Source organism: Dermacentor variabilis, chromosome 8 (genome assembly GCF_050947875.1).
Source record: "Dermacentor variabilis isolate Ectoservices chromosome 8, ASM5094787v1, whole genome shotgun sequence".
Taxonomy (NCBI): Eukaryota; Metazoa; Arthropoda; class Arachnida; order Ixodida; family Ixodidae; genus Dermacentor; species Dermacentor variabilis.
In genome coordinates this window covers 71,731,503-71,750,647 of record NC_134575.1, presented here as the reverse complement: position 1 = coordinate 71,750,647, position 19,145 = coordinate 71,731,503, and the positions used below count along the sequence as shown (strand labels likewise).

The window sequence follows — 19,145 nt, the reverse complement described above, 5'->3', positions numbered from 1 at the left end:
GGTCTGCTATGCATGTTGCGCTACTCGCCATTGTCCTCACTTTCTGTTGTGTTCAGTTGTCGCTGCCGTCTATTAGATGGAGCGCCCGGGCTTCCACCCGTATGTTTACGTACTCTTTGTTTGAAGCTTGAGATTGATTCGCTTACATAGCTTTTAAGGTTTTGAAATCCTAGGTATAATTTCTGTTAGAAATTTTGCATACTTTGTATTTGTTGCGAGGTTTGCGCCAGCACGTTTTCTATCGTAGTCTCAGCTTTTGATGTCGGTGCCATTGATGTCGTTGCCACTGATGTCGGTGCTTTGGGAACTAGCGAAATTTAGTTTTATGGACACAAACTTTCGCTTGATTTCTTGCAGGCTCTCAGTAGCTTCTTTTGGCTTTAATTTTTTGATATTCTGGGTTATCCGTTATGGTAGCTGCGGGCGTTACCACCATTGCCCAGCTTAGCCTTGGTTTGACGAAGTTTTGGGAATCCTCCAACCTGTGTTCGAAAGTCCGAGGTTGCAGGGCCCCAGGAGAGGGGCAGTGGGAGATGGAAGGGTCTGGATGTTGTCTTCTTCTTTAACTTGATCTGGACATGAATCATGACCGCGGTCAGCACCTGGGTAGATGTCTTGTCTGGGAGCCTGGTTGTGTCTCCGTCAGTGTCGGCCGCAAGTTTTCGTTGTCGCATATGTCGATGTCGCATACAGAACATAAAAGTGAAAAACGGAAGCAAACGATACTAAAGGAAAAATAACAGGCCAGCACAGACATAAATTACCAAGTATTGTGCCCACCGGTAAGACAGCTTCAGGCACACTACTCGATCAACTTCAGGTGAATAGCTCACAGCGTCACTGTGATTCCGTGACGACGTCGGTAACTACCTTATAGTCCCGTGCACCAACATGTCGAAATACTTCATCGGTGGTATAGCTCATTGCTTTCGGCTGAAGTTGAGGCAGTTCGCAGGAATTCTAACGAATGATGCCGGGCTCGACGCCTTTTGAGGCTGTGACGCCGGGAACATTTTGGCCGTTGGTCGCGTCCAATTACCTTTACGGTGTCTAGGAGGTCATCGGAGAGAGAGCGTGAAACAAACAAGAAAATGCAGGGCGTTTAACCAGACAGAAGTCCGTTTTGACATCATGAATCGGAGAGAGGAGGAGCTGAGCGATTAGAAAATAAAAAAGCTAAAGGTGATAAAAATAAATAGTTAACACGCAAAGTATTAGTGTGTCTATTCAGGGTTGTTTTTAGAAAACATCTTGAGATCATGCATAGCGTACTGGTTTGATGACGGGCAAATACAAACCACAGAATCTTTGGTTCTGTATAGTGTCGACCATCCAGTTGGCTGAGTGTACTGGAAAGGCTGACGTTACACGTGAACACGGCTGGAAGACCTCGTCACTTGCTAGTGCTTGGACTTTCAACAGCGGCTTAAGCAGTTGGCGGTTATATTCCCAGTGCACATTTTCATGGCCATTTTAATGGTCGTAACTTTCGGAAAAAATTCTGCAGCGGATTGCGGATTACAGCGGAGGTTGCAGATCAAACCGACCAAAAGTTTTTGCTTTGAGCCCCTCATCAGAAAACGAGCTTTCGATTCTTCTGAAATGCTGGGGCCAGCTTGGTGGCATGGGTGAGTCAGTTCTCCTGTGAAAATGATGCTGTTCTCTTTGACCAGCTGTAATCGGGCTTCTAATTGAAGTTCCGCACATTATTTGCATACCATTTGTGAAATACTTCAGATAGTTATGCAAAAATATGCCCCACAACACTCGGACCAAGAGCGTGTGGCATCTGTCTGCTTTACAGACATATCGCATAGCTACTACTTGCATTGACTGCGTTCAAACCCCAACACTCCACGCCAACGCAGAACCCCAAGGAGCAAGTCTTACACCAACATTGTTCAATAGAGTAAAGACGGGGCTTCCCGACCGATTCCACGCAACCACTGGCTTGCGGCACAAACTCTACGCCCATGATGTCACCGTTTGGGCTACACAGGGTTCTGTTGGAGAACAACAGGATGCCCTCCAACAGGCTGTAGAGGTTGTTCAGCAAGACGTCATTGAGAGTGGCCTCCAATTCTTCTAAGAATATGACCCTATGTTTTCATGCATAAAGGCAAACGAAAGAACACGAACACCCACCCATTTCATTCTTGCTGAAATGACAGATCAGCCTTCACCGAAGGAAAAAAGGAGGTGGTACCCACACTATGCTATTCCTTAAACCGACTGTTTCGCAAATACTGCGGTAATCGGCCCTGCCGTATCCTGCCCTGACAACCTAAACAAAGCAGATATAATAGCACTCATCCAACCTCTCGGTATCAGCCGTGTGGCCTGTGTGGCCTGTGTGACCCTATACATAGCTGTCATCTCACAAGAACTAGATAGACATGGCACCGCTCTTCTTAAGGTGTACAAACAGACCCTTTAACTACCGCCAATCACGGCTAACTTTCGACTGGAGGCTCTCAGCATTCAAAACACTACACGATAAATATATGGAGCATATCTGACCAATCAAAGACAGCGCCTAGCCTTCACACCACAATAAGACGAATTATCTAACGCTTGCGATGTTCAAAGACGCTGACAGGAACAAGAACCGGCCCACACCCTGGCGCCTCACGTCGTAGAACATGTCCGATTTACTCCTATCTCCCAGAGCACCCATTTAGAACATCAATATTTTCACCACAAAGGGCGGGCCCAAACTCTACAGGAATGCAACGGCGCTCTGCCGACAACGCGCTATACAGCTGCTGTACCCTACCCATATATGTCTGCCTCAACAGACTGCGTGGTAGACACGGAGCTGCAGCAGATGGTGGCGTCTACGGCTTGCGCGACCGGCATCCTCAATGCCGAAGAAACGGCCATTGCCCTGGTTATTTGCTCTTGTGCAAGTCTAGAACATGCCACAATCCTCAACAATTATGAAGCATTCTACAGGAAATACTCCAAAGGACGCATCTCCGTTACCGGCTTTGCAAAAGTACCACACGCGAAGACATTACTGAATGTAGACATCGTACGCACAACAGGACACGAGTACCTTCACGGAAATCAGATGGCACCCTAGGGCCGCAACAAGGTCATTAAACTCTACTGGCACAAACGGTACGCCTACAGTGCACCTTTTCGCAACACTACAATCTCAGTGGGCGCGTATACACAGCCTCGGGCTCACCGCTCTCGAGAGAAGTTATGACATGGCACCAACTTCAGGCAGATGTCCACACCTAAGCCTCATTCATGCCATGCACAGCACCCTTTATTCGTGTAAATATCATCACGGTGGCCACTGCACCTCCCTTTACGGCATTACGTGGCAATGTCCCCATAATAGAACATCCCTATCTCCCGCAATCAGGAACCCTAACGTTGAAAAGTAGGCGGTTGTATTGTCCATGTCGGACCCGCAGGACTAGCAGCAGCTGGTGTGGCGAGCCGGGCAGGCAGCTAAGGCCTTTGGTGCCCTGGAATGAGTGCCCCTCCCAGGCAAGCAGGTCATCCACCTCACGACGTTTTAAGGCCACCTCACGAAAGGCGCCCTTGTGGGAATGAGCGTGTGGCATTTTTATGCTTGAATCTTCCGTGCATATGCGTATATTTTATTGCTACAAAAATGTTAATAAAACTGCGCCACCCCTCCTACAAGCAAGCTGTCAACTTTAGACAGGCACTTTGCCCGTTGTTGACTTGACTTTAGTTTCCACTGGCCACCATGCAGCGTAGCCCGGCCTGCCGTCACAATAACATGTTTGCTAAAATTTCACGTCGTCCCTTTCTTGTTTGCGGTTGCCTTGCGACGTTCGGCCGCACTTCTTATTGTATAGGATTTAGCTTTTCGTGTTTTTTGTTGTTGGTTTGTGCACTTTTCTTAATATTAATTTTTCGACAACAAAAAAGTATAATGGAGAGAAAAAAACAAATTTTAGCGAAGAGGAACGCAGTGTCTTCATGGATGACGTAAGTAAGTATGAATAGCTCGTGGAAAACGAACGGACGAAAAAGAAGACATGAAGACGTTGAAGAAAAAGAAGACGTGGAAGCCGATCATCGACGAGTTCAAGTGCTGGCCCAGTGTTCGATTCCGAACCGAGCTCGAACTGCGCAAATGTTGGGACAGTTTAAAAGAACAGTGGATAAAAGGGACGGCTGCCGACATGAAGGAAGTGTGTACAATAGGTGAGCTGCTGTTCTCTCGGTTCTGTTCTAGCCACTCGCTACTTTCGCTTTATACCTGTTTCAGTAAAGCTACATTTTGCTTATAGTGAGGCTCGTTGATGTCTGCTTAAGATTGCAGCTCAGCAGCGTGAGCTGCGTCGCCGGGCCATGATAATTTGCTTCGATGAACTATGGCACGGGTTGCGCGCACCTTGCTTCGGGACTTTCTTATGGTATGGATGTCGCGCTCTAATGCAAGCACGCACTTCTAATACTTTCTCGAGTTGCCGTGGCTTGACTTGCGTCAAGATAAGGCCGGCCTGTACCAAGCTTGCGTTTACTTAAACGCAAGCACGGATTCACGCCGGCCGTCGCCAAATCTGCGGCTGCCTATAGACGGCGACTAGTCCAGCGCCATCCATGCAAATGTCGCAAAAGTAATGGCTGAAGCATGTTCACGCCAGCACGACGGTAGCCGTCAGCAGTTAAGTCAGAAATAATTGCGGCATAATGCAAATTCGTGCTGTCTTTTTAGAAGGTGGCAGTTCGCCGAGGTGGCAGTACGGACGAGTTGGTGCTGCCACGGCGCATACGCCGACGCGATTGCACAACTCGTCCGACAGTGACCGTGGTCGCAATGTAGTTAATCTTTGATCACAATGCACCTCGAGTGTCGTCTCGTTGCTCCAGCCAATGCAAGTAGAGTCGCTTGACAGTCCAATGGTATGTGTATTGCGAGGGCAGCTTTTTCGGAACAAGGGGTTGATCGCAATGTGCTGCGCGAGCATAGATGAGCAAAGGGTTTGTATCAAAATCTCTCATTTAGAGACGAAACTCTGTAAACACTTCACAGCTTGATAAGGTCGCCTCCACATGCATAAACATATCATGAAATATCCCAGAAACTCCCATCTTAAAGCAATGTTAGCCATTGATCTGAAGAAAGCCCCCGAGAACGTGGCCCAGGGTGCCATGCTCTCTTCCCCCAATTGGGGCTCCAAGATATACGACTATATGCAGGACTTCCTGTAACGCCGTACGTACACCCTCAATATTGGTGGTAGGACATCTAACGCCTACCCACACCCGCGATGGGGCGTACCACAAGGATCAGGCAGTGCTCCCTCCAACACTGTTCAACTTAGCAATGTGTGACTTACTCGGCGCTCTACTCCCCATACCAGACATACGTTGCACCCTGTACGCCTAAGACATAACGACATGGATCAACAAAGCGTCTCCTGGGAAAAAACACGACATCTGCAACGCGCACTAGATGCAGCTCAAGGGGGCGACTGCGAGGAGTGCTCTCTGGAAAAAGTCAGAGCTGCTGCTGGTTGTGCACACCACGCGCAGGAGACCTCCGCCCATCGCCCTACACAACAAAGGACAATACATTCTTCAAATATATAATATGAAATTACTACGCCTATGCATTTAGCAAGATGGAGTGGGTGCGGCCACTGTCCATCATTTCCTTAAGCAGAGTGAACAAGTCTTGGAATATAATGTGGCGTATTTGCGATTGCCACCAACGGCTTCGTGAAACAGACTTGCTAGGGCTGCGTGACGCATTACTCTTGTCTTGCCTTTGCTATCATGCGCCATACATTAACTTCACAAAGGCACAGCATAACAAACTCGACACTTTCATGCGCAAAACCACCAAACTTGCAGTCTTAGTGCCGACCAACATTACTACAGAGCTGTTAGACGAGACAAGTAACCATGAAATCCTAGAAAATGCTATCTGCTTACACAAACACATGGAGGAAATTAGAGTGAACAATACCAGATCAGGCAGAAGAATCTTGCAAATGCTGGGTTTTAAGCTTAAAGACAACCCGTCACCTGATACAAGCTGCTCGATAAAAATTTCCGAGCACTACTCACAATAACACCCGTACCACGGCAAATGGACCCCCAGTACATTCAATAAGCCAACACCCACAAATACCTATACGTCCATGCTACCGTAAACAACAGCGCAGCAGCCCTACCGTATACAGCCGAGTGGCTCACGGAAGTCACGACCAAGCGATCCTGGCTGCTTACATCAACTTTGCATTGGTGCAAGCGACCAGCGGGCTCTTGGACTGAGGGGCGCAGTTCATGGCAGAATTTCATTCTCTAAATCTAGTTTACTGCTGAGGTGCAAATAACTACGGTTACTTGCATAAGGCATAAAAATTGTTGAGGTGTTGCGGATTGCAGGAAGACATCTGCTGAATGAAACGTTAGGAGGGTGATAAACCTTGCCTTTATTGTCGCATTCGAACGCCCTCTTTCTTCAAAAGTACCAGCTTTATGCGTAGCTCGCACACTCAGCTTCTCTCTGCACAGACCATCAGAGCATCGAAATTAATCTCGAAGGCAACAAACACATCACTTCTGTAACATTGAAAAAGTACAAGGTGGCTTTGGGAATATTCTGCGCTGGTTATAGTGTGTGAGTGTTGACGTTTTTATTTCGTGACGTCTTGATTCTGTGCTGCATGGGCTGGAACGCTGACGTAGCGTTCTCAATTTCGCTAGTGTTTTGCTGCTCGAGTGACGTAGCGTCTTCCTTTGTGCTCATGGCTGGATCAATCAGCATATTCGTGCTCAAGATATCACACATGCTTTAATCGCAATCTGTTTGTAGTAGATAAAATAAATGTGCAGGTTTACTGTTCACATTTAGCCGAGGAAGTGGCTCATAACACTTGTATGTTCGCTGTCCAAACATTTCATGTGTTGACAATGATTATCTCCTCTTGGTAGCTTCTGTTCATTAGTGCACGATGAAAAACTCAAAGTTTGTACTTGAAATGCATATAAACCTTCCACTAGTAGTCCCCGTGGAAAACAAGGCTGTGACTTGTTGCCACACTTCATTCATTGGCGCACTGCGCTCGAATCGATAAATGGTTGCACTGTTATCGGCAACAGCGCCCTGCTCAAAGCAGTTTGAATGGCACCAGCCCACCTTGCATATCAGGTAGCTAGCAAAAGAGCCAGCTTAAGGAATCCCCAGCAATATACTGCCACCCCTGCTGTGTGCTTTAGGATTTCAAAGGGTAGGCAGTGAACCGCTTCCACTAAATTGCCACTGTATGAGTAAAAATACAAAAGGAGATAAAGCAATCTAAAATACATAGGCTGTAACGCTAATACCTCAACGTTACAACACATACATTTTGACTCATTCAGCACAGTCTGTGGTATTGTGCACTAGACAAGGTACACTGTCGCAAGTGCTTGTAGTTGCTCACTCGGACAAGTGGAAGACAAATTTGTGCTTACACAAAGTCAATCTTCATATATATTGTGATCATGAATTGTGTTCAAAGCTAACAGTTGCAAATGTTTTCGCAGATAGCATCAATCAGTGTCATTTCACGGGAGGCCTAATGATGACAGCAACCATCCGGTGTTCAGCCAGTAGAAACAAAACGGAGCCGCTACAGTTGAGGTGGAGGTGGGAGCAATAAAACCAGCTGCCCCGCAACCGGCTGTCCCGCAACTGGCTTCCCCATTACCGGATGCCCCGTCACAGGCTACCCCGCGAGGCTCGATTCGTGTGCAATGCAGAATGCATACAACAAAGAGGGCAGCTGTTGAATCAGAGTTTAAGACCGCCTTCAAGGTGTTGAACAAGACAAGCGAAAAAAGTGGAATCACCTGCTGAAGACAAAGCTCATCAGAGCTGAGCATGCGCTTCATATGAAGCAGTCAAAAGAAATATACGAGCTAGAATGTGCAAGCAAGAAAGCAAAGGTCGAGCTCCTCCCGCTGAAAGCAGCTGCTGTGAAAAAAACACTAAGTAAAATGGGACAAACTCTTTTATTTTGAATATGCATTGTTTTTCGCTCTGTAACATTTTAGGGAAAATATTGCTGAATAATACGTGCTCGGGTTCCGAAGCCACACGCCGAGTCAACGGGGTGTGGTCCTTGAGCTTGTGAAGCTGGGGAGACTTCATGAATGGTTGCATGGGTCAGGAGGCAGTTCATTACTTGGACAGTTCTGGTCAGAGTTGTGAAAAGCCGTAATGATAACGAGAGTTGTTTTTGTTTCTATTTGTAGCTTCATATCAACGCATAGGTATCGTTTAGAGATTCCGAAAGCCATTTCGACGGTGTTCCTTGTCCGAATCTGGGATTTGTGCTTAAATGAAAATGGGGTACGTATTTTTGTGTATTGCTCAATATAATTATGACCACTCATACACACCTTTACTCTGGTCTGTCTTTTCACCCAGGAATTTTTTGTGACGTCATAAGGTACTGTCGGCAAGCATACCCCATGTCTCCAAGGGGGTACGCCAGGTACAGTTCCTTCTTCGCAACGAGCTCGTGCATTACTGTTATCAAATGTTCTGCTGTCGTGTGCTGAGCCCGCCCAGCTTGCAACTAAATACAGAAATTGAAGTTGAGGTCCTGTAATAGCAAGCGAACATTCCAAAAAAGAATGAACATGATTTTCTTGCAGCCGGCCTTTATTACCTGCAGATGATTTTTCAAGTTTATATGAAGACTGGCAGCAATGTCCCTATTACAACAGCGGTCAAGTGCCTCTTAAATCTCGTATTTTAACGTTAATGAGTTGCTATAATTTTCTATCGGAGATAATCGAGAGAATCAGAGATTGATCAATATGCAGCTTGCTACCTGATACATCCCCAAAGTCACACAGATTCTTTCGCAATCCCAGGCGCATTTTTTACAATTGTAATGGAAGGTCGACGTTGCTTAAGAAGCAATAAAGTAACTACTACCATACAGCGAATGCAGCCTTGGCAAGCGGTAGCAACGGCAGCGCATCACTGTAATGGCCGCACTTCCGTCCGGCAGGATCTCATATTGAGCGCAAGTGTGCTTCAGTAAGCACGGATAAACGGTAAAGGAAGGACAGAGACAGGTTTCTTGCGCATATCTGGTTGAGTGAACAGGGAGAGAACTTGAAAATGAGATATTCTCGTCCTGGCCGCTTCTTGCTTTCTTCCCCTGTTCACGCAACCAGAGTTGAGCTAAAAATACGATAAGATGATGCCGTAATACTCACCTAATGCGCTTCGCTTCGAATAACTAAGGTTTCTGAAGGAGTGCTTCCTTCTGCCGCACAAAAGTGCCTATTTCACTTACCTGCAAATTGAATGAAAAATATATCTTCTTGTTTCGGAATACTTCGGCATCGTTTCCGTCTGAACTTTTGATCCGCACGTGGGTGCCATCGATGCAACCAGTCACGCTGGGAAACTTCACCTTGATATAAAACTTGTGCATGACTTCGTGCGTTTGTCCCGTGTCGGGAAACTTGACAAGCGCAGGGAACAACGTTCCGGAAATCATTATCGACACCCGCTTGACAACATGGGAGGCAGTTGGCTGCGACACATAAACGTAGACTAGGTCTCTTGAAAAAACCGAAAAGTTCCCGCGCCCTTAAAACTGAATGTCACGAGCAGTTGCAACAGTCTGTCCGTGTCCTGATGCAGCGGCAACTTGAATAGTAGCTCGAGCACAGCTGCCTTGGAGAAACTGTACCTCGTTAAAACTCCTGTTCATTGTATACCTCAACGAGATTTTGAGCATCCCTAAGGTTCCTACACAAATGGTGCAGAGAACTGTACGCTTCGTTGTCCTCAATTTCTTTCGCACGGTTCCCAAAATCAATGAACTCGCTGAAGCTACCGTCGTAGCGCGCCGCCATTTTGGAATAAATCAGGGGCCGTTAAGGCACCTTAGGTGCTACCTTAAGGAGGTTCCCCCTTCGTGAACTTAAATTAGCCTTAAAAGGGCCGCTGAAGGCAAGGTCTGTTCTTGATACGACGGGAGCAGCCAAAAAGGTATTATAAAGGACATTAATGGTAAAGGCGAGTTTGGTTTGTTAACATCGCGGTTAGATTCCTTAACGCATTTTTTAGTGCTTTTGCCGGCTTATCTGCGGGCGGAGTTTGCTCCAAGCTCGGAAGTACCTAGACCGACAAATCGAATTCAAGATACGCCTAGGAATGGCAGGTTAAGATGACTCAGATGTTTCTGTTTGTTGATGTTTGACTCGCATCAAGAAACCAGTACCGCGCACAGCGCCATGTACATTGAAGAGCGAGGGTCGAGGGCTGCAAAGTTTATAAGTTATCAATACATGCAGCTGCGTATTAAAATTCTGTTGCTCGTTCATTTGACTTCTGCCTGAAGAAATATAGCCGCAAGGGAATTATTTTGTTTGTTCCGGTAGCCTTTGAACCGTGTGTTCGCTTCAGCCACTGCAAACACCACCAGTGACGATACAGCATCCTGGCTCCCAAGAAATCCTCATTAGTAGAGCGTCAAGCATCTCACATTTTTCTCCGTTTAGCTGAACAGTCGAGGATTGTGCATAGGTAACCCGGGGTCATGACGCCAGCTACCCTCCTCACCAGATCTGTCGATTCAACCAAATATAATATTTCATTCGTCCATCGTGCGCCAGGTACTTGCAAACCTGTGTATTCATACTGCATAAACCGGCAGCTGTTCGGGGCGTAATTTTCCACTGACATCCTTTCTCATGCATCAACAGTTCACTCCGCGCTAGGGACTCTGTTGAATGGAGAATCAGCAACGGTTGCCTTCCATGCTGTAATTGCCACCATCTTGACACATGTACATGTTTATCTTTATCGAGTGACCCCGTTTCACCGCCTAATAAATGTTATGCGTAGGACGCGCCTGCATGTATAGGAAGTTTCTGGAATGTTACCGATGGTTCCATCCGCTGTCTGTGACCGAACCTTGTGTAATCTGATTGCATGTGTGCGCGACGCGAATAATGTAGAACTTTGTGCAAGGCACGCGGGTCCCAGCGATTACTCAGGAACATTAGACGACTGATGTATAAAAACCGACGCGCTTGACCCGCTGATCATATTTTCGACGATCGCCTACTGTGTTCGCCGCTATCGCTGTACTTTAAGTGTAGCCTGTTTTTGTCGGCACAGGTTAGCCCAATAAAAGTTAGTTTTGTCTTTCACAGTATTGCTACTGCATTCTTTAACGTCACTACCGTGTGACAATATCTACCGCATCGTGTCACTCAGTGCAGTAACCGCCTGTCGTCAATGTCTACATTCTGTACCAACCATTTCCCATCTGACAACAACCGTTTCCAACATTTATTCACGTTGCGTTGTCCTCAAATGTGAAAACTACAGTTCCAGCGTCTCATCATCACCGAGACGTGACCATCCCATTCACTGCCTTCGCGTCGTCTCTCCTTCAGTCTCTCGACACATCGCCACATGCTGTAAAGAATCATCCCTGGGCGTTCGCACTCGCCAAACCACAAGATCCAGTGCCCTGAGGTAACTCTGCATCTACAGCTCTTTGCTAAAATCCTCTGGTAACTTATTTACCCCTTGATGCTTGCTGTATATGGCGTGACAGCTTTTTCTTGTGTCGATACCGGCTCGCATATCATTTATGTGTGCTAGCCTTGCCTATTGCTTCAAAACGATGGTCACCGTTCATACTGCATCAGTTTGCTATTCTGTACCGATGCCCCTAGGGCCTCATTTTTGGCCTGGAGGTTTTATCAGCCTACTATTTTTTTCTCTGCTATATTACTGGACGGAGGAAGACGAAGTGATTTTTTGATAGAACGCTTGTGCCTTTGTCTCCGCTTTTTCGCTTTGTTTCCCTGCATTTCTGGGAGCTGCCGCTCCCTCCTTGCGGCAATGGATGAAGAGACATCTGAAGACTTTCCTGATGCGCAGTCGCCACGTCGGATGGCGTCCAGGACACGTGGAATTGCGTCAAGCGATACAGACAGCGGGGCCGCTGAGTTATATTTGGACATCTACGACTGGTCAGACGATGACTTCCTGATCTTGATGAGTAGATCAGCGAAAAGAAGACTACTGCAGGCATCGTCGTCGCCAAGTGCTTCAACCGTGAAGAGTGCACCACTGCGCTGGCGGCACACTATGCTCTTTATGCCCGTGGACCCGACGACCAATTTGCGGCTCCTCAACAGGCAAGTCCTCTCTACGTTGCTCGAGAGAATCGCACCTAATGAGATTAAAGACGTGCGAATAAACTCGCGGAAGAATGTCTTGGTAGTTGATGTCTTACATCGCAGCGCCCTACAAGACCTACGTAATGTAACTGAGATCGACGGCGTAAAGGTGCGATCAATGATTCATACAGGCGGCGATGGCATTGCGGGCGTCATTTACGATGTCGACGTTGCCATCCCGGATGACGACTTTCCAATACTGATCAAGCCGACGACACAATGCACTTTCATTACGAGGATTTTCAGACTGGGAAACACACGCTGTGTGAAGATTTTGTTTGAAAGAGACAGCCTTCCTTCCCACGTCAAAATAGGAAATGTCCGTCATCCAGTACGACCAGTCGTACCGAAGCCCCTCCAGTTTTTCAAGTGTTGCAAAATTGGCCACGCAAAATTGGCGACGGGTGTCTGCGTGAACAACGTCGTGTGCCCGTGGTGCTCTGAGTCCCATTCAGAAGACGCCTGCAGCACAGATGTTCTAAAGTGCCCTAACTGCAGTTGTCCTCACAAGGCCTCGTCAAAGGATTGCCCGCGGGTGCGGAAGGACTTCGCGATCCTAAAACGAATGGTGCGGGACAATTCAACACACCGAGAGGCTGCTACCGGTGTTCGGCGACGTCGCCATCGACGCCGAAAACGTTCACGACACTCCCCAATCGCAGATAGGAACACGTCATCTTCCGTCAGGAGGATTGCTGTGTCAAAGCACAGTGCCACCAAGACAGATACAAGGAAAGCAAACAAAGCGGAGAGGCTCTCCCGTCCAGAAGAATGGCCTGAGCTACCGAGGGCACAACTCCCTGCTAAGTTGCCTCAAAACGCACCAACTTCGACTGCTTCTACAACTATTAAAGCGACGCTGGCTGATGATCTCCAGGTCATCAACATTCTGCAGTCACTCAGGAATACCATTCGCGTTATACTTACGAACAGGAAATCTTCTTCTGCACAAAACGCGCTACAGGTGCTGGACACTTTGAGTCCCGCGCTTGCAGCTTTTGGTTGAAATCATGGCTCTCCAGAAACCGTCGTTTCGTGACCAAGTCCGGAACGCACAGATATTTCAGTGGAACGCCAGAGGACTTAATGCACGCGTGTCAGACTTTCGAAAGTTTGTATTCGCGAATAAGTTCCCAATCATCGTCATCTGGGAGCCCCTATCAGATAAGATGAGACTGTCCCGGTATGAGTGTTTCATGTCCACCACCCACGGAGACTGCAGCAAGATCATGGTATTCATACGCTGTGATCTTGCGTAGGTCCATCATCCAGTGCCACCTTACCAAGAAAACCAGTACGTATGTGTCGCAGTGAAGAAAGGCACGCTCACTTTAAGAGTAGTTGGAGCCTACATACCGCCTTCAAGGCGGCTGGACTGCGAGCAATTACGGCGAAATACGACAGCGACTACGCAGGCTTTCGTGATCACTGGAGATTTTAATGCGCACCACCATCTCTGGGGAAGTTCTAAGATAAACTGTAGAGGCCGAAGATTAGTGTTATTTGCCTCCGAACAAGAACTGTGCTTGTTAAATGATGGAAGTCCCACCTTACTGCGTAGAACTGCACGCAGGAAGGTCCTACTGTAGCTGCCTTGACCTCACCTTTGCTTCACGCTCCTTTACTGGAAAGGTCAGGTGGTTTTCGGATATTGAAACGCGGGGAAGTGACCACCCACACACTTAGGATTGAAGGGCTGACGGCCTCCAAGTTAGCCGGCTTTACGCAATACATCGACTGGCCAATGTTAGAATCAATTGTCGAAGACAGCTGTAGGGATGACTTGTCCTCTAGCCTAGAGGAAATCATAAAGGGTGCCCTAAAGGCCGCCAACCATTCGCTTCTTAGAATGCACACACGCCCCGCATAAGGCATTGAGCTGAAGAAGCTTGGTGCAATTCATCAGAGCGAAATACAGGCGCACGAAGTCTGTATGTGACTTGAGGTTGGCCAGAAGAACTCAACAGAAAATTCAGCGTCGCATGGACCAACTTGCATCGCAAGGATGGAAGTCATTCTGGAAGCCTTTGGATCCAAGAAAACCTTTGTCTTGCATATGAAGAACTGTTTGTGGTCTCCGTGGAATCCATCAGCAGTGCCACCCTTTTAAGTGTTTGGCCCTTCACCAACAATGCAGCGAGACTGACGTCGCGCACATTTTTGCAGGAGGATCGCTGGCGAAACTAGTTCCGCTGGAACATCGACGCTCCATCACTCACCCATTTCACGGGACCCCCGCATGGACACTCCTTTCTCCGTGGACGAACTCGAAGCTGCACTGGCCTTGTGCAAGCGTTCATCTTCACCAGGACCCGATGGTATAACGTACCGTGCCCTATGTAATCTTGGCGAAGACGCTCCGAAAGTGCTCCTGCTCTTCTTCAGCAACTCCTGGCAGACAGGTACGGTTTCCCACGAATGGAAAACCAGTCGCCTAATTCCACTCCTCAAGCCTGACAAGTCGCCTGTAGACATTGCATCATACCGACCAACTGCGCTTGCCAGTTGCATCGGAAAACTAATGGAGAGGATGGTTCTAGCATGGCTAGAATGGTAACTCGAACATTCGCAGGTATATCCAGATGCAGTGGCCGATTTCAGGCGTGGCTGTTCTTCCATTGACAACATTATCGACTTGGTGACTTACGTCGAGCACCAGAAGACCTGCAAAAGACTATCTGCTGCCCTGTTTCTGGATGTTAAAGGAGCGTACGATAACGTAACGCACGAAGCAATTTTCAACGCGTTAGAGGCAGTAGGACTTGGCGGCAAGGTCTATTTCTGAATAAGTAACTATCTACATAAGAGATACTTTTTCGTACTTACCGAGGATGGCCCGACCTCTCAGCATTAGAGTAATCGTGGGATGCCTCAGGGCGGATTACTGAGCCCAATGCTTTTCAGTCTAACGCTCACTGGGCTCGCCGACATCCTGCCATGCACCGTTAGGCTCTCCATCTATGCCGATGACATTTGCATTTGGACGTCGGTTGTGACGCGACTGCAGCTTCGCGCGCGGCTACAGAATTCAGCCACTTTAACATCATCCTACCTTCGAGAACAAGGACTTCATATATCATATGAAAAGTGTGCAGTGGTGGCGTTTACCAGGAAATCAATGTCTCCATACGTGATATCTGTTGACGGACAATTGATCTCGTACAGAACGAGTCACAGATTTTTGGAGGTGGTCAATGACAGAAATCTCTCCTGGACCCCTCACGTGAATTATGTGAGAAAACGCCTGACAGGAATTTGCGACATGTTTAAGTTCCTAGCAGGAAAGACCTGGGGAGTGCCAATACAATCTATGCTGCAACTGTACATGGTCCTCTTTATTGGATTCCAGCGGTACAGCCTACCGGCCATGTCCAACACCTGCAGAACTAACCTGAATATAATCCAAAACATCCAAGGCCAAGCCCTCAAGATATGCCTTGGCCTACGGCGCAGTGCGTGAACGACTGAAGTTATTGCAGTCGCTCAAGATTCCACTCTTAGAACGCACATTAGCACCGAAACAATGCGTGTGCACAAAAGACACTGCGCCCGGACCCCTACTCACCACCTCGCAGGTCTCCCAACAGATGGTCCCCACACGACATTCAGTGCGACTGTTTTCGCGTACCGTGCTTCTCTCAGGTCAGGTTACACACCTGCGACAAGACCTTCCATTCCTCCATGGTGTGTGCGCCGGACTCAATTAAATCTTACAATCCCAGGACTTCAGAAAAAGTCGGACTTGCCGTCATCAGCACTAAAGCAACTAATTTTACTTCTTTTGTACGAGGAATACAGCGATTGCACACACATCTATACTGATGGATCAACTACATCAACCAGTTTCGGTGGCGCTGTAGTTATACCAACAATAAGAATAACCCAGCGGTTCAAGACTTCCCATGTAACTACGTCTACAGCTGCAGAACCCGCGGCTCTCCGCGATAAGTGCTGAAACTGCTAGGAAATGGGCATGCCTTTTGCGATTCAAGGCCGGCCTTGCAATGTGTGCAGTCGTTTCTCCGACATGGAACTCACGATCAGATCACGTGTGAAATCGTGGAACTTGTCCATCACTCAGGAGAAAAAGGCCATGATATATCTTCTCAGTGGATACCAGGTCATTGCGGTATCATAGGAAATGATGAGGCAGATAAGGCAGCTCGGATGTCAAACCAAGAAGACAGCTGCGTCCCCATTCCTTTGTCAAGGACTGACGTTGCGAGACAACTTCGCAATCTAGCTCGCAAGAACTGCTTAGCAGAGTGGAATACCGCACATGCAAGGCACACAAGACTGCACAGGCTAAACCCGTCATTTCAAGTCAGACCTCCGGCCGGTCTGCACCGGCGCGAAGCGTCTCTTTTGTGTCGGTTGTGGCTTGGAGTTGCCAGCACGAATACCTACTCAGCACTAATTAGAAGGACTGATAGTCCTACGTGTCATGTTTGCGGATGCGAGGAGAATATTTACCACTTATTGAGCCATTGTCCTTAATTTCAAACACAAAGACAATCCTTGTCCATCGCATTCAGGAAAGTCGATGATCGTCCTCTGAGTGAACTAAAGCACTAGTTACTAGAGCACCGTCTAGAGCTGTGCACGGGCCGCAATTGTGAGCCCGCGCCAGGCCCGGGCCCTACAATACCACAGGCAACCCGGTACCGCCCGACGTTAAAGAAGCCTGAGTTCGCCCGGCCCGGCCCGGCTCGGCCTTAGGCCGGATTAAGGCCCGGCCCGGGCCCGGCCCGACCAGCAATAAAGCGACGCCGACGCAAAAAGAAACAATATCAGGAAAATCAGTTTATTTAATTGACCTTATAATGTTGAACTCTTGCATTCCATATGACAAAATTGTGAATATATACAGATGCAGCGCGCGCACCCAATTGTTATTCTAAGTTATTGTGCAAAAACAACAAGTTGTCCATTGATGAAGGGTTAAGGCAAGCGCTTCGGGGTGCGCGTCTTCGGAGCTTTGGGAAGCCTCGTCCTGAGAATGCCACAAAACACCCGATCGTCCCATTTTTGGGGTGCCGACAGCGGCGAGTTCAAAAAGTTTATTTGTTTCTAAGGTGCCGCTGAAAGAAAATAATGACCTTTCTAGCATGCGTAGTTACGACGTGTGCTTCCTGTCGGCTTCGGTCAACAACCAGTCTTCAAGAAACACCACTGCCCATTGGAAAAGCCCCCTATACGACGCCGCTTGGCTAATTTGTATGTGTGGCAAAGGCAAACCCGCGTGCGCCGTACACGGACTTATCTTCGCTTCCCAAACGCTTCCCTTCTCAGCCTTTTTACTGGGAGGCGCCTGCAAGCGGCGGCTTTCCCACAGCGTCGCTACTTGGTACAACGGAAAACGCATTCCGAGCCTCCGTTAGCTTTCGTTTGCCTTTTGTTAGCGTTTGTACTTCTCTCCCGTCCCTGTATATACCATTTCTGATGAATAAATACATTGCACTTCCTGCTGTACCTACATGTGAGACGACAAGCATACTTTCGCATAAGGTACGCAGTCGAGATGGGGGAGTCGACCGGTCCGTCCGAGACATAGAAAGCCTGGCCCGGGCCCGACGCAAGCCTCTAAGAGAATCTCCAAAAGGCCCGAGCCCGGCCCGCGGGCCGGGCCGGGTCATTTCGGGCTGGCCCGAGCCCGTGCACAGCTCTAGCACCGTCCCCACTGATCATCATCTCAGAAGGCAGTGAAGGCACTTTTGTGCTTTCTCAGAACGTCTGATTTGCGAGAGCGGCTTTAACTCAAGTACTGTCCGTACACGTATCTACACCTGCTCTCCCCCTTCTCTCTCTTCCCCTTCACCCTTCCCCGAGCGTAGTGTAGCCATCCAGACCCTTGACGGGTTAACATCCCTGCCTTCCTATATTCCTCTCTCTCTCTCTCTCTATTTTTTTCTCAGTGACTGAGTCACAACCGCTATCAGATCGAGTTATCTTATTTTACCACTGCTCCAGCCGCACTTCTGTCCTGCATATGCACCGGAGAACATGTACGCCTGCCTCAAAAAGCTAACACCTCTGTGGGAATGACGTCATGTCCTCCTGTTCTTGCTGTCAACTGTGTGTTTGTTCCGTTCGCTCCAGTGCTGATAACAAGGAATAGAGCACGTCCCAGCACGACACTGACCGTTCCAGCTAACCGGCTCATCCTTCCCTTCAGAACTTCAGTTATTCATATCAAGCCAATTACAAGGCGTGTCTGTAACCTACATTAATGCTGCTGAAGAATGCGATATTGCAACCCAGCATGACGACTATGCATTGAGTTCGTCCCCCAAAGTCACTTCACCGCTTGATACCTTTGCCAGAATGATCCCCGATTACCTTTCTCCTGCGCAAGCAATAAAAGTTCGACACGTCCTGCAGTCATGACATGACAATTTTTACTTCAGTGGTCGTCCATTGGACCAAACATGGGCCTTCCAGCAACAGATTGACACAGGCCTTATTATTCACCATTTTCTTTGATAACTTTAGGAGAACTCCTATAGTGTCAGTCATACAGCTGACACTTATGGTCCGTAGCGTCACTTGGTACCAGTAGTGAAGCGGTAATGAACGCTGTTCGGGACACCACAAGTGTGGACTAATTGTCGTTATCACAAAAACCATAGCCCACTTTTTTGCAACTCTTTGTTCTTGTTCCCCACGTTAAAGTATTTTTCACACACATGCTCTTTCGCACTTCAATTTTGATAACATGTCGAGTTTTTTAAACTCTAGGGAAGAAAGTACATGCAGCGCCTCTTGCGTACGCCGGTAATACAAAACAAATATTGCGACTGCAAATCCCTTTCGGCGCAATTTTGAAAAGAACTCAGTGTCCTTCCACTTTGTGAAGAAGAATGACGAGCGAAGCTGTGTATGTGGGCCGCATAATGGCGAACTGCTCCCCCGCCGCAGGTGGTCCCGGCGTT

At 48.0% G+C, this 19,145-nt stretch overlaps 2 long non-coding RNA genes across 2 annotated transcripts in view; one reads left to right on the top strand and one right to left on the bottom strand.

Annotated features, from left to right (window-relative positions):
* Window positions 1-19,145, bottom strand: part of LOC142590323 (uncharacterized) — a 246,836-nt gene that overhangs the window by 207,543 nt on the left and 20,148 nt on the right. The gene's annotated exons all lie outside the window — the stretch shown is intronic.
* The window catches only part of LOC142590324 (uncharacterized), a 36,119-nt gene continuing 25,371 nt past the window's right edge, over window positions 8,398-19,145 (top strand). The window contains exon 1 of the long non-coding RNA XR_012830075.1: window positions 8,398-8,483. This is a non-coding gene — a long non-coding RNA (uncharacterized LOC142590324). The remainder of the gene's footprint in view (window positions 8,484-19,145) is intronic.